Source organism: Panulirus ornatus, chromosome 10 (assembly GCF_036320965.1).
Source record: "Panulirus ornatus isolate Po-2019 chromosome 10, ASM3632096v1, whole genome shotgun sequence".
Classification (NCBI taxonomy): domain Eukaryota; kingdom Metazoa; phylum Arthropoda; class Malacostraca; order Decapoda; family Palinuridae; genus Panulirus; species Panulirus ornatus.
Window position 1 is genome coordinate 34,654,987 of NC_092233.1, and position 15,666 is coordinate 34,670,652.

Below are 15,666 nucleotides of genomic sequence, written 5' to 3' on the forward strand. Positions count from 1 at the left end.
AAGTATTTCTCACATACATTCTTCAAAGCAAACACCTGATCCACACATCCTCTACCACTTCTGAAACCGCACTGCTCTTCCCCAATCTGATGCTCTGTACCTGCCTTCACCCTCTCAATCAATACCCTCCCATATAATTTACCAGGAATACTCAACAAACTTATACCTCTGTAATTTGAGCACTCACTCTTATCCCCTTTGCCTTTGTACAATGGCACTATGCACGCATTCCGCCAATCCTCAGGCACCTCACCATGAGTCATACATATATTAAATAACCTTACCAACCAGTCAACAATACAGTCACCCCCTTTTTTAATAAATTCCACTGCAATACCATCCAAACCTGCTGCCTTGCCGGCTTTCATCTTCCGCAAAGCTTTTACTACCTCTTCTCTGTTTACCAAATCATTTTCCCTAACCCTCTCACTTTGCACACCACCTCGACCAAAACACCCTATATCTGCCACTCTGTCATCAGACACATTCAACAAACCTTCAAAATACTCACTCCATCTCCTTCTCACATCACCGCTACTTGTTATCACCTCCCCATTTACGCCCTTCACTGAAGTTCCCATTTGCTCCCTTGTCTTACGCACCCTATTTACCTCCTTCCAGAACATCTTTTTATTCTCCCTAAAATTTACTGATAGTCTCTCACCCCAACTCTCATTTGCCCTTTTTTTCACCTCTTGCACCTTTCTCTTGACCTCCTGTCTCTTTCTTTTATACTTCTCCCACTCAATTGTATTTTTTCCCTGCAAAAATCGTCCAAATGCCTCTCTCTTCTCTTTCACTAATACTCTTACTTCTTCATCCCACCACTCACTACCCTTTCTAAACAGCCCACCTCCCACTCTTATCATGCCACAAGCATCTTTTGCGCAATCCATCACTGATTCCCTAAATACATCCCATTCCTCCCCCACTCCCCTTACTTCCATTGTTCTCACCTTTTTCCATTCTGTACACAGTCTCTCCTGGTACTTCCCCACACAGGTCTCCTTCCCAAGCTCACTTACTCTCACCACCTTCTTCACCCCAACATTCACTCCTCTTTTCTGAAAACCCATACTAATCTTCACCTTAGCCTCCACAAGATAATGATCAGACATCCCTCCAGTTGCACCTCTCAGCACATTAACATCCAAAAGTCTCTCTTTCGCACGCCTGTCAATTAACACGTAATCCAATAACGCTCTCTGGCCATCTCTCCTACTTACATAAGTATACTTATGTATATCTCGCTTTCTAAATCAGGTATTCCCAATCATCAGTCCTTTTTCAGCACATAAATTTACAAGCTCTTCACCATTTCCATATATATATATATATATATATATATATATATATATATATATTTATGTGTGTGTGTGTGTGTGTGTACTGAGCATCAGATTGGGGAAGAGCAGTGTGGTTTCAGAAGTGGTAGAGGATGTGTGGACCAGGTGTTTACTTTGAAGAATGTATTTGAGAAATACTTAGAAAAGCAAATGGATTTGTACGTAGCATTTATGGATCTGGAGAAGACATATGATAGAGTTGATAGAGATGCTCTGTGGAAGGTATTAAGAATATATGGTGTGGGAGGTAAGTTGTTAGAAGCAGTGAAAAGTTTTTATCGAGGATGTAAGGCATGTGAACGAGTAGGAAGAGAGGAAAGTGATTGGTTCTCAGTGAATGTCAGTTTGCGGCAGGGGTGCGTGATGTCTCCATGGTTGTTTAATTTGTTTATGCATGGGGTTGTTAGGGAGGTGAATGCAAGAGTTTTGGAAAGAGGGGCAAGTATGCAGTCTGTTGTGGACGAGAGAGCTCGGGAAGTGAGTCAGTTGTTGTTAGCTGATGATGCAGCGATGGTGGCTGATTCGGGTGAGAAACTGCAGAAGCTTGTGACTGAGTTTGGTAAAGTGTGTGAAAGAAAGCTGAGAGTAAATGTGAATAAGAGCAAGGTTATTAGGTACAGTATGGTTGAGGGACAAGTGAATTGGGAGGTAAGTTTGAATGGAGAAAAACTGGAGTAAGTGAAGTGCTTTAGATATCTGGGTGTGGATTTGGCAGCGAATGGAACTATGGAAGTGGAAGTGAGTCATAATGAGGGGGAGGGGGCGAAAGTTCTGGGAGCGTTGAAAAATGTGGGGAAGTCGAGAACTATATTGGAAAGAAAAATGGGTATGGTTGAAGGAATAGTACTTCCAACAATGTTATATGGTTGCAAGGTGTGGGCTATAGATAGAGCTGTGTGGAGGAGAGTGGATGTGCTGGAAATGAGATGTTTGAGTACAATAAGTTGTGTGAGGTGGTTTGATTAAGTATTAATAGGGTAAGAGAGATGCATGGTAATAAAAAGAGTGTGGTTTAGAGAGCAGAAGAGGGTGTTTTGAAATGGTTTGGTCACATAGAGAGAATAATTGAGGAAAGATTGACCAAGAGGATATATGTGTCAGAGGTGGAGGGAATGAGGAGAAGTGGGAGACCAAATTGGAGGTGGAAAGATGGAGTGAAAAAGATTTTGAGTGATCGGGGCCTGAACATGCAGGAGGGTGAAAGGCGTGTAAGGAATAGAGTGAATTGGAACGATGTGGTATACCGGGGTCAACGTGCTGTCAATGGATTGAACCAGGACATGTGAAGCGTCTGGGGTAAACCATGGAAAGTTGTGTGGGGCGTGGATGTGGAAAAGGAGCTATGGTTTCAGTGCATTATTACATGACAGCTAGAGACTGAGTGTGAATGAATGTGGCCTTTGTTGTCTTTTCCTAGCACTACCGTGCACACATGAGGGGAGAGAGGGTTGTTATTTCATGTGTGGCGGGGTGGCAATGGGAATGAATAAAGGCAGACAGTATGAATTATTTTTTTTTTTTTTTTGCTTTGTCGCTGTCTCCCGCGTTTGCGAGGTAGCGCAAGGAAACAGACGAAAGAAATGGCCCAACCCACCCCCATACACATGTATATACATACGTCCACACACACAAAATATACATACCTACACAGCTTTCCATGGTTTACCCCAGACGCTTCACCTGCCCCGATTCAATCCACTGACATCACGTCAACCCCGGTATACCACATCGCTCCAATTTACTCTATTCCTTGCCCTCCTTTCACCCTCCTGCATGTTCAGGCCCCGATCACACAAAATCTTTTTCACTCCATCTTTCCACCTCCAATTTGGTCTCCCTCTTCTCCTCGTTCCCTCCACCTCCGACACATATATCCTCTTGGTCAATCTTTCCTCACTCATTCTCTCCATGTGCCCAAACCATTTCAAAACACCCTTTTCTGCTCTCTCAACCACGCTCTTTTTATTTCCACACATCTCTCTTACCCTTACGTTACTTACTCGATCAAACCACCTCACACCACACATTGTCCTCAAACATCTCATTTCCAGCACATCCATCCTCCTGCGCACAACTCTATCCATAGCCCACGCCTCGCAACCATACAACATTGTTGGAACAACTATTCCTTCAAACATACCCATTTTTGCTTTCCGAGATAATGTTCTCGACTTCCACACATTCTTCAAGGCTCCCAGAATTTTCGCCCCCTCCCCCACCCTATGATCCACTTCCGCTTCCATGGTTCCATCCGCTGCCAGATCCACTCCCAGATATCTAAAACACTTCACTTCCTCCAGTTTTTCTCCATTCAAACTCACCTCCCAATTGACTTGACCCTCAACCCTACTGTACCTAATAACCTTGCTCTTATTCACATTTACTCTTAACTTTCTTCTTTCACACACTTTACCAAACTCAGTCACCAGCTTCTGCAGTTTCTCACATGAATCAGCCACCAGCGCTGTATCATCAGCGAACAACAACTGACTCACTTCCCAAGCTCTCTCATCCCCAACAGACTTCATACTTGCCCCTCTTTCCAAAACTCTTGCATTCACCTCCCTAACAACCCCATCCATAAACAAATTAAACAACCATGGAGACATCACACACCCCTGCCGCAAACCTACATTCACTGAGAACCAATCACTTTCCTCTCTTCCTACACGTACACATGCCTTACATCCTCGATAAAAACTTTTCACTGCTTCTAACAACTTGCCTCCCACACCATATATTCTTAATACCTTCCACAGAGCATCTCTATCAACTCTATCATATGCCTTCTCCAGATCCATAAATGCTACATACAAATCCATTTGCTTTTCTAAGTATTTCTCACATACATTCTTCAAAGCAAACACCTGATCCACACATCCTCTACCACTTCTGAAACCACACTGCTCTTCCCCAATCTGATGCTCTGTACATGCCTTCACCCTCTCAATCAATACCCTCCCATATAATTTACCAGGAATACTCAACAAACTTATACCTCTGTAATTTGAGCACTCACTCTTATCCCCTTTGCCTTTGTACAATGGCACTATGCACGCATTCCGCCAATCCTCAGGCACCTCACCGTGGGTCATACATACATTACATAACCTTACCAACCAGTCAACAATACAATCACCCCCTTTTTTAATAAATTCCACTGCAATACCATCCAAACCTGCTGCCTTGCCGGCTTTCATCTTCCGCAAAGCTTTTACTACCTCTTCTCTGTTTACCAAATCATTTTCCCTAACCCTCTCACTTTGCACACCACCTTGACCAAAACACCCTATATCTGCCACTCTATCATCAAACACATTCAACAAACCTTCAAAATACTCACTCCATCTCCTTCTCACATCACCACTACTTGTTATCACCTCCCCATTTGCGCCCTTCACTGAAGTTCCCATTTGCTCCCTTGTCTTATGCACTTTATTTACCTCCTTCCAGAACATCTTTTTATTCTCCCTAAAATTTAATGATACTCTCTCACCCCAACTCTCATTTGCCCTTTTTTTCACCTCTTGCACCTTTCTCTTGACCTCCTGTCTCTTTCTTTTATACGTCTCCCACTCAACTGCATTTTTTCCCTGCAAAAATCGTCCAAATGCCTCTCTCTTCTCTTTCACTAATACTCTTACTTCTTCATCCCACCACTCACTACCCTTTCTAATCAACCCACATCCCACTCTTCTCATGCCACAAGCATCTTTTGTGCAATCCATCACTGATTCCCTAAATACATCCCATTCCTCCCCCACTCCCCTTACTTCCATTGTTCTCACCTTTTTCCATTCTGTACTCAGTCTCTCCTGGTACTTCCTCACACAAGTCTCCTTCCCAAGCTCACTTACTCTCACCACCCTCTTCACCCCAACATTCACTCTTTTTTTCTGAAAACCCATACAAATCTTCACCTTAGCCTCCACAAGATAATGATCAGACATCCCTCCAGTTGCACCTCTCAGCACATTAACATCCAAAAGTCTCTCTTTCGCGCGCCTGTCAATTAACATGTAATCCAATAACGCTCTCTGGCCATCTCTCCTACTTACATAAGTATACTTATGTATATCTCGCTTTTTAAACCAGGTATTTCCAATCATCAGTCCTTTTTGAGCACATAAATCTACAAGCTCTTCACCATTTCCATTTACAACACTGAACCATTATGTGACATTCATTTTTTTTCTTTTCATTTCAAGCTAGAAGTTTCAGTTATCTAAATTGTTTCTTACATTTTTCATATGTATATATATGTATGTGTGGGTGTGTGTATATGTGCGTGTGTGTGTGTATGTGTATATATATATATGTGTATTATCCCTGGGGATAGGGGTGAAAGAATTCTTCCCACGTATTCCTCGCGTGTCGTAGAAAGCGACTAGAGGGGACGGGAGCGGGGGGCCAGAAATCCTCCCCTCCTTGTATTTTTTTTTAACTTTCTAAAATGGGAAACAGAAGAAGGAGTCACGCGGGGAGTGCTCATACTTCTCGAAGGCTCAGATTGGCGTGCCTAAATGTGTGTGGATGTAACCAAGATGTGAAAAAAGGAGAGATAGGTAGTATGTTTGAGGAAAGGAACCTGGATGTTTTGGCTTTGAGTGAAACGAAGCTCAAGGGTGAAGGGGAAGAGTGGTTTGGGAATGTCTTGGGAGTAAAGTCAGGGGTTAGTGAGAGGACAAGAGCAAGGGAAGGAGTAGCAGTACTCCTGAAACAGGAGTTGTGGGAGTACGTGATAGAATGTAAGAAAGTAAATTCTCGATTAATATGGGTAAAACTGAAAGTTGATGGAGAGAGATGGGTGATTATTGGTGCATATGCACCTGGGCATGAGAAGAAAGATCATGAGGCAAGTGTTTTGGGAGCAGCTGAATGAGTGTGTTAGTGGTTTTGATGCACGAGACCGGGTTATAGTGATGGGTGATTTGAATGCAAAGGTGAGTAATGTGGCAGTTGAGGGAATAATTGGGATATGAATTATGTACATATATATATATATATATATATATATATATATATATATATATTATCCCTGGGGATAGGGGAGAAAGAATACTTCCCACGTATTCCCTGCGTGTCGTAGAAGGCGACTAATAGGGGAGGGAGCGGGTGGCTGGAAATCCTCCCCTTTCTTGTTTTTTTTTTTTTTCCAAAAGAAGGAACAGAGAAGGGGGTCAGGTGAGGATATTCCCTCTAAGGCCCAGTTCTCTGTTCTTAACGCTACCTCGCTAATGCGGGAAATGGCAAATAGTATGAAAAAAAAAAAAAAAAAAATATATATATATATATATATATATATATATATATATATATATATATATATATATATATATATATATATAAAAATGAAAAAAAAAAAAAATATATATATATATATATATATATATATATATATATATATATATATATATATATATATATATATATATGTCTGTGTGTGTATTTATATATGTATACATTGGGATGTATAGGTATGTATATTTGTGTGTGGGGACGTGTATGTATATACATGTGTATGTGGGTGGGTTGGGCCATTCTTTCGTCTTTTTCCTTGTGCTACCTGGCAAACGCGGGAGACAGCAGCAAAGTAAAATGAATAAATAAAATAATGTTTGACTCCATGAAGACTAGCTTAGCTATGATTCTGAAGATATAAAGAAGAATGAGGTGTAAAAGAGGAAGATATCCAATGCACTTTGTTTCTGATGTGACAAGCACTAGAAGAAGAGTGGTTAAACCATAAGTAAGGGGATAAAGGCTTAGTAAAGAATGGTATTTATGACTCCATCTCTATCACTGATGTACAAAGCCAGCATCCTGGCTCATGAAACAGTACTGGTCCTAGAGAAAATCAGTTTAAAACTTGAAAAATAGGACTACTGAGCCTTCCCAAGATGCGAAAGTTGCTATTTTCAGGGGGATAGGAGTGGGATATATCCAAATGGAAGTGTTTGAAATAAGATTATAACTGGAAGGCCCTAAGGGGCCAGAAATAACACAACAATAGAAATGGTTCAGAGATAATAAGTAGGTCAGGAGTGATTGCAACAATCAGGAACTCCTGTTAGTTGTCTGATTAGCTGTAACAGACCCTTAACCCTTAGGCTGCAGCATGCAAGTAGAGTAGCAGAGATTTTGATGGAAATGTTGAGTTCCCAGCTGATGTATGAATCCATATCTTATCCATAGAAGTCACTAGCAACTTAACAACACAGCTGGAAAAAATCATGCATTACAGTCACTCATAAATCATTAAATAAATATGGGAAGCCAGATTTACATGGCAACTAATGAAGTAATTTTAATGATAAACAAAAGTAAATCTTTTTCAATAGTGTCTATATCTGATGAAAATTAGGTTATTTTTCTATAGAAAAATGTCCTTTGTATGTTTTTATTATTATCATCATCATCATAATTAATCGCTGTTTCCTGCATCAGCGGGGTAGTGCCAAACAACAGAATAAGAATGGCCCTCCCATTCATATACACACATATATACATAAACACCTATACACAGACATATACATACATATACAGCAACATGTATTTCATTTTATTTATTTTTTATCTATTTAACTTTGTCGCTGTCTCCCACATTAGCGAGGTAGCGAAAGGAAACAGACAAAAGAATGGCCCAACCCACCCACATACACATTGTATATACATACATGTCCACACACGTAAATATACATACCTACACATCTCAGTGTATACATATATGTACACACACAGACATATACATATATATACATGTACATAATTCATACTGTGTGCCTTTATTCATTCCCATCACCACCCCACCACACATGAAATACCAACCCCCTCCTCCCACATGTGTGCGAGGTAGCGCTAGGAAAAGACAACAAAGGCCACATTCATTCACACTAAGTCTCTAGCTGTCATGTATAATGCACCGAAACCACAGCTCCCTTTCCACATCCAGGCCCCACAAAACTTTCCATGGTTTACCCCAGACTCTTCACATTCCCTGGTTCAATCCATTGACAGCATATCAACCCCGGTATACCACATCGTTCCAATTCACTCTATTCCTTGCACGCCTTTCACCCTCCTGCATGTTGAGGCCCCGATGACTCAAAATCTTTTTCACTCCATCTTTCCACCTCCAATTTGGTCTCCCACTTCTCTTCGTTCCCTCCACCTCTAACACATATATCCTCTTCGTCAATCTTTCCTCACTCATTCTCTCTATGTGACCAAACCATTTCAAAACACCCTCTTCTGCTCTCTCAACCACACTCTTTTTATTACCACACATCTCTCTTACCCTATTATTACTTACTTGATCAAACCACCTCACACCACATATTGTCCTTAAACATCTCATTTCCAGCCCATCTACCCTCCTTCACACAAATCTATCTATAGCCCACACCTCGCAACCATATAACATTGTTGGAACCACTATTCCTTCAAACATGCCCATTTTTGCTTTCCAAGATAATGTTCTCGACTTCCACACATTCTTAAACGCTCCCAGAACTTTTGCCCCCTCCCCCACCCTATGATTCACTTCCGCTTCTATGGTTCCATTAGCTGCCAAATCCACTCCCAGATATCTAAAACACTTCACTGCCTCTAGGTTATCTCCATTCACACTTACCTCCCAATTGACTTGTCCCTCAACCCTACTGTACCTAATAACCTTGCTCTTATTCACAGTTACTCTTAACTTTCTTCTTTCACACACTTTACCAAACTCAGTCACAAGCTTCTGCAGTTTCTCACACGAATCAGCCACCAGCACTGTATCATCAACGAACAACAACTGACTCACTTCCCAAGCTCTCTCATCCACAACAGACTGCATACTTGCCCCACTTTCCAAAACTCTTGCATTCACCTTCCTAACAACCCCATCCATAAACAAATCAAACAACCATGGAGACATCACACACCCCTGCCACAAACCAATATTCACTGAGAACCAATCACTTTCCTCTCTTCCTACATGTACACATGCCTTACATCCTCGATAAAAACTTTTAACTGCTTCTAGCGACTTGCCTCCCACACCATATATTCTTAATACCTTCCACAGAGCATCTCTATCAACTCTATCATATGCCTTCTCCAGATCCATAAATGCTACATACAAATCCATTTGCTTTTCTAAGTATTTCTCACATACATTCTTCAAAGCAAACACCTGATCCACACATCCTCTACCACTTCTGAAACCACACTGCTCTTCCCCAATCTGATGCTCTGTACATGCCTTCACCCTCTCAATCAATACCCTTCCATTAATTTCCCATATACATCAACATGTACATCAACATATATATATATATATATATATATATATATATATATATATATATATATATATATATATATATATATATATATATATGTATATATATATATATATTGAAGCTTATTGATACAGTGGTTAAATTGATGAGAACTACTATTGACGTTTGTGTAAATAAATTTTACATTTCCCTTTTCCATAGCCAGAGGTTGAACCATTATGTGACATTCATTTTCTCATTTCATTTCAAGCTAGAAGTTTCAGTTTTCTGAATTATTTCTTACTTTTTCATATGTATATATATGTATATGTGTGTGTGTGTGTGTGTGTGTGTGTGTGTGTATGTGCGTGTGTACGTGTATGTATATATATATGTATATATATACATATTATCCCTGGGGATAGGGGTCAAAGAATACTTCCCACGCATTCCTCGCGTGTCGTAGAAGGCGACTAGAGGGGACGGGAGCGGGGGGCCAGAAATCCTTCCCTCCTTGTATTTTTTAACTTTCTAAAATGGGAAACAGAAGAAGGAGTCACGCGGGGAGTGCTCATCCTCCTCGAAGGCTCAGACTGGGGTGTCTAAATGTGTGTGGATGTAACCAAGAGGTGAAAAAAGGAGAGATAGGTAGTATGTTTGAGGAAAGGAACCTGGATGTTTTGGCTCTGAGTGAAACGAAGCTCAAGGGTAAAGGGGAAGAGTGGCTTGGGAATGTCTTGGGAGTAAAGTCAGGGGTTAGTGAGAGGACAAGAGCAAGGGAAGGAGTAGCAGTACTCCTGAAACAGGAGTTGTGGGAGTATGTGATAGAATGTAAGAAAGTAAATTCTCGATTAATATGGGTAAAACTGAAAGTTGATGGAGAGAGATGGGTGTTATTGGTGCATATGCACCTGGGCATGAGAAGAAAGATCATGAGAGGCAAGTGTTTTGGGAGCAGCTGAATGAGTGTGTTAGTGGTTTTGATGCAAGAGACCGGCTTATAGTGATGGGTAATTTGAATGCAAAGGTGAGTAATATGGCAGTTGAGGGAATAATTGGTATACATGGGGTGTTCAGTGTTGTAAATGGAAATGGTGAAGAGCTTGTAGATTTATGTGCTGAAAAAGGACTGGTGATTGGGAATACCTGGTTTAAAAAGCGAGATATATATAAGTATACGTATGTAAGTAGGAGAGATGGCCAGAGAGCGTTATTGGATTACATGTTAATTGACAGGCGCGCGAAAGAGAGACTTTTGGATGTTAATGTGCTGAGAGGGGCAACTGGAGGGATGTCTGTTCATTATCTTGTGGAGGCTAAGGTGAAGATTTGTATGGGTTTTCAGAAAAGAAGAGTGAATGTTGGGGTGAAGAGGGTGGTGAGAGTAAGTGAGCTTGGGAAGGAGACTTGTGTGAGGAAGTACCAGGAGAGACTGAGTACAGAATGGAAAAAGGTGAGAACAATGGAAGTAAGGGGAGTGGGGGAGGAATGGGATGTATTTAGGGAATCAGTGATGGATTGCGCAAAAGATGCTTGTGGCATGAGAAGAGTGGGAGGTGGGTTGATTAGAAAGGGTAGTGAGTGGTGGGATGAAGAAGTATGATTATTAGTGAAAGAGAAGAGAGAGGCATTTGGACGATTTTTGCAGGGAAAAAATGCAATTGAGTGGGAGATGTATAAAAGAAAGAGACAGGAGGTCAAGAGAAAGGTGCAAGAGGTGAAAAAAAGGGCAAATGAGAGTTGGGGTGAGAGAGTATCATTGAATTTTAGGGAGAATAAAAAGATGTTCTGGAAGGAGGTAAATAAAGTGCGTAAGACAAGGGAGCAAATGGGAACTTCAGTGAAGGGCGCAAATGGGGAGGTGATAACAAGTAGTGGTAATGTGAGAAGGAGATGAAGTGAGTATTTTGAAGGTTTGTTGAATGTGTTTGATGATAGAGTGGCAGATATAGGGTGTTTTGGTCGAGGTGGTGTGCAAAGTGAGAGGGTTAGGGAAAATGATTTGGTAAACAGAGAAGAGGTAGTAAAAGCTTTGCGGAAGATGAAAGCTGGCAAGGCAGCAGGTTTGGATGGTATTGCAGTGGAATTTATTAAAAAAGGGGGTGCCTGTATTATTGACTGGTTGGTAAGGTTATTTAATGCATGTATGACTCATGGTGAGGTGCCTGAGGATTGGCAGAATGCGTGCATAGTGCCATTGTACAAAGGCAAAGGGGATAAGAGTGAGTGCTCAAATTATAGAGGTATAAGTTTGTTGAGTATTCCTGGTAAATTATATGGGAGGGTATTGATTGAGAGAGTGAAGGCATGTACAGAGCATCAGATTGGGGAAGAGCAGTGTGGTTTCAGAAGTGGTAGAGGATGTGTGGATCAGGTGTTTGCTTTGAAGAATGTATGTGAGAAATACTTAGAAAAGCAAATGGATTTGTATGTAGCATTTATGGATCTGGAGAAAGCATATGATAGAGTTGATAGAGATGCTCTGTGGAAGGTATTACGAATATATGGTGTGGGAGGCAAGTTGTTAGAAGCAGTGAAAAGTTTTTATCGAGGATGTAAGGCATGTGTACGTGTAGGAAGAGAGGAAAGTGATTGGTTCTCAGTGAATGTAGGTTTGTGGCAGGGGTGTGTGATGTCTCCATGGTTGTTTAATTTGTTTATGGATGGGGTTGTTAGGGAGGTGAATGCAAGAGTTTTGGAAAGAGGGGCAAGTATGAAGTCTGTTGGGGATGAGAGAGCTTGGGAAGTGAGTCAGTTGTTGTTTGCTGATGATACAGCGCTGGTGGCTGATTCATGTGAGAAACTGCAGAAGCTTGTGACTGAGTTTGGTAAAGTGTGTGAAAGAAGAAAGTTAAGAGTAAATGTGAATAAGAGCAAGGTAATTAGGTACGGTAGGGTTGAGGGTCAAGTCAATTGGGAGGTAAGTTTGATTGGAGAAAAACTGGAGGAAATAAAGTGTTTTAGATATCTGGGAGTGGATCTGGCAGCGGATGGAACCATGGAAGCGGAAGTGGATCATAGGGTGGGGGAGGGGGCGAAAATCCTGGGAGCCTTGAAGAATGTGTGGAAGTCGAGAACATTATCTCGGAAAGCAAAAATGGGTATGTTTGAAGGAATAGTGGTTCCAACAATGTTGTATGGTTGCGAGGCGTGGGCTATGGATAGAGTTGTGCGCAGGAGGATGGATGTGCTGGAAATGAGATGTTTGAGGACAATGTGTGGTGTGAGGTGGTTTGATCGAGTAAGTAATGTAAGGGTAAGAGAGATGTGTGGAAATAAAAAGAGTGTGGTTGAGAGAGCAGAAGAGGGTGTTTTGAAATGGTTTGGGCACATGGAGAGAATGAGTGAGGAAAGATTGACCAAGAGGATATATGTGTCGGAGGTGGAGGGAACAAGGAGAAGTGGGAGACCAAATTGGAGGTGGAAAGATGGAGTGAAAAAGATTTTGTGTGATCGGGGCCTGAACATGCAGGAGGGTGAAAGGAGGGCAAGGAATAGAGTGAATTGGATCGATGTGGTATACCGGGGTTGACGTGCTGTCAGTGGATTGAATCAGGGCATGTGAAGCGTCTAGGGTAAACCATGGAAAGCTGTGTAGGTATGTATATTTGTGTGTGTGGACGTATGTATATACATGTGTATGGGGGTGGGTTGGGCCATTTCTTTCGTCTGTTTCCTTGCACTACCTCGCAAACGCGGGAGACAGCGACAAAAAAAAAAAAAAAATATATATATATATATATATATATATATATATATATATATATATATATATATATATATATATATATATACACAGATATAGACATATATACACAGATATAGACATATATACACATGTACATATTCATAATTGCTTGCCTTCATCCACGCCTATTGATACCCTTCCACACAGGAAGTATCATCCCCCTCATCCTTTGCATGTAAATTTGCAAATACATTATTTTTCTATTATCATACTTTGTCACTGTCTCCTGCGTTAGCGAGGTAGCGCAAGGAAAAAGCCAAAAGAATGGCCCAACCCACCCACATACACATGTATATACAGAAACGCCCACACATGTACATATACATACCTATACATTTCAATGTATACAGATATATACATACACAGACATACATATTTACACATGTACATGTTCGTACATGCTGCCTTCATCCATTAAAGGAATCTGAAATGAAGAGAAGAGGGAGCACTGGAGAGTCAAGTTTCTGAGAGAAGATTAAGTGAGAAAGTAGACATATGATGTTCAACAGATGGGAGTCTGATTTGAGAGGGTGAATCTAGCAGAAAAGGAAACAAAAGGAGCAAGGTCAAGGAGCATAACTGATAAAGGTAAAATGGGTCCCAGTCTCTTAATGATGGTTAAGGAGGTCCTGGAAACCATTCAGCCCTCCTCAACCACTAGTGCCATTCTAATTCAGTGCTGGAGATAAAGTTGCAAAAGTTTGGTGCTTTGCCAATTTGTTCATCAGAAAAAGTGTTGTGTGAGGTAAAGGACTGGCAGTGTAAACACTTTGGTGCTGATCTCTCTGAAATAAATTCAGGCTTGAAAGTTACCAAAAGGAAAAGAAAATTTGGGATCCTACAAATTCTTTATTATAAGACTTTAAAAGAACACAAAGAATTATTCATTTTGTAGTGATTTAGTTTATTCATGAGAGTTGGCTTGTAGTCCATAAACTTCCTTCAGCCTTTCAATATACAGTTTATTATGTTTTTTGCAGACTCCTTGCTAGTTGAACATGATCACTGTGTACTAAAGGAGTGAACAGATGGACACCTTCTCAACATCTGAATTTTTTTTTTTTTTTTTTTTTTTTTTTGCTTTGTCGCTGTCTCCCGCGTTTGCGAGGTAGCGCAAGGAAACAGATGAAAGAAATGGCCCAACCCACCCCCATACACATGCCTTGATTCAATCCACTGACAGCACGTCAACCCCGGTATACCACATCGCTCCAATTCACTATATTCTTTGCCCTCCTTTCACCCTCCTGCATGTTCAGGCCCCGATCACACAAAATCTTTTTCACTCCATCTTTCCACCTCCAATTTGGTCTCCCTCTTCTCCTCGTTCCCTCCACCTCCGACACATATATCCTCTTGGTCAATCTTTCCTCACTCATTCTATCCATGTGACCAAACCATTTCAAAACACCCTCTTCTGCTCTCTCAACCACGCTCTTTTTATTTCCACACATCTCTCTTACCCTTACGTTACTTACTCGATCAAACCACCTCACACCACACATTGTCCTCAAACATCTCATTTCCAGCACATCCATCCTCCTGCGCACAACTCTATCCATAGTCCATGCCTCGCAACCATACAACATTGTTGGAACCACTATTCCTTCAAACATACCCATTTTTGCTTTCCGAGATAATGTTCTCGACTTCCACACATTCTTCAAGGCTCCCAGAATTTTCGCCCCCTTCCCCACCCTATGATCCACTTCCGCTTCCATGGTTCCATCCGTTGCCAGATCCACTCCCAGATATCTAAAACACTTCACTTCCTCCAGTTTTTCTCCAATCAAACTCACCTCCCAATTGAATTGACCCTCAACCCTACTGTACCTAATAACCTTGCTCTTATTCACATTTACTCTTAACTTTCTTCTTTCACACACTTTACCAAACTCAGTCACCAGCTTCTGCAGTTTCTCACATGAATCAGCCACCAGCGCTGTATCATCAGCGAACAACAACTGACTCACTTCCCAAGCTCTCTCATCCCCAACAGACTTCATACTTGCCCCTCTTTCCAAAACTCTTGCATTCACCTCCCTAACAACCCCATCCATAAACAAATTAAACAACCATGGAGACATCACACACCCCTGCCACAAACCTACATTCACTGAGAACCAATCACTTTCCTCTCTTCCTACACGTACCCATGCCTTACATCCTCGATAAAAACTTTTCACTGCTTCTAACAACTTGCCTCCCACACCATATATTCTTAATACCTTCCACAGAGCATCTCTATCAACTCTATCATATGCCTTCTCCAGATCCATAAATGCTACATACAAATCCATTTGCT

At 41.2% G+C, this 15,666-nt stretch overlaps 1 protein-coding gene across 1 annotated transcript in view; it reads right to left on the minus strand.

The window, feature by feature from the left end:
- Positions 1-15,666, minus strand: part of LOC139750898 (uncharacterized) — a 265,619-nt gene that overhangs the window by 104,905 nt on the left and 145,048 nt on the right. The gene's annotated exons all lie outside the window — the stretch shown is intronic.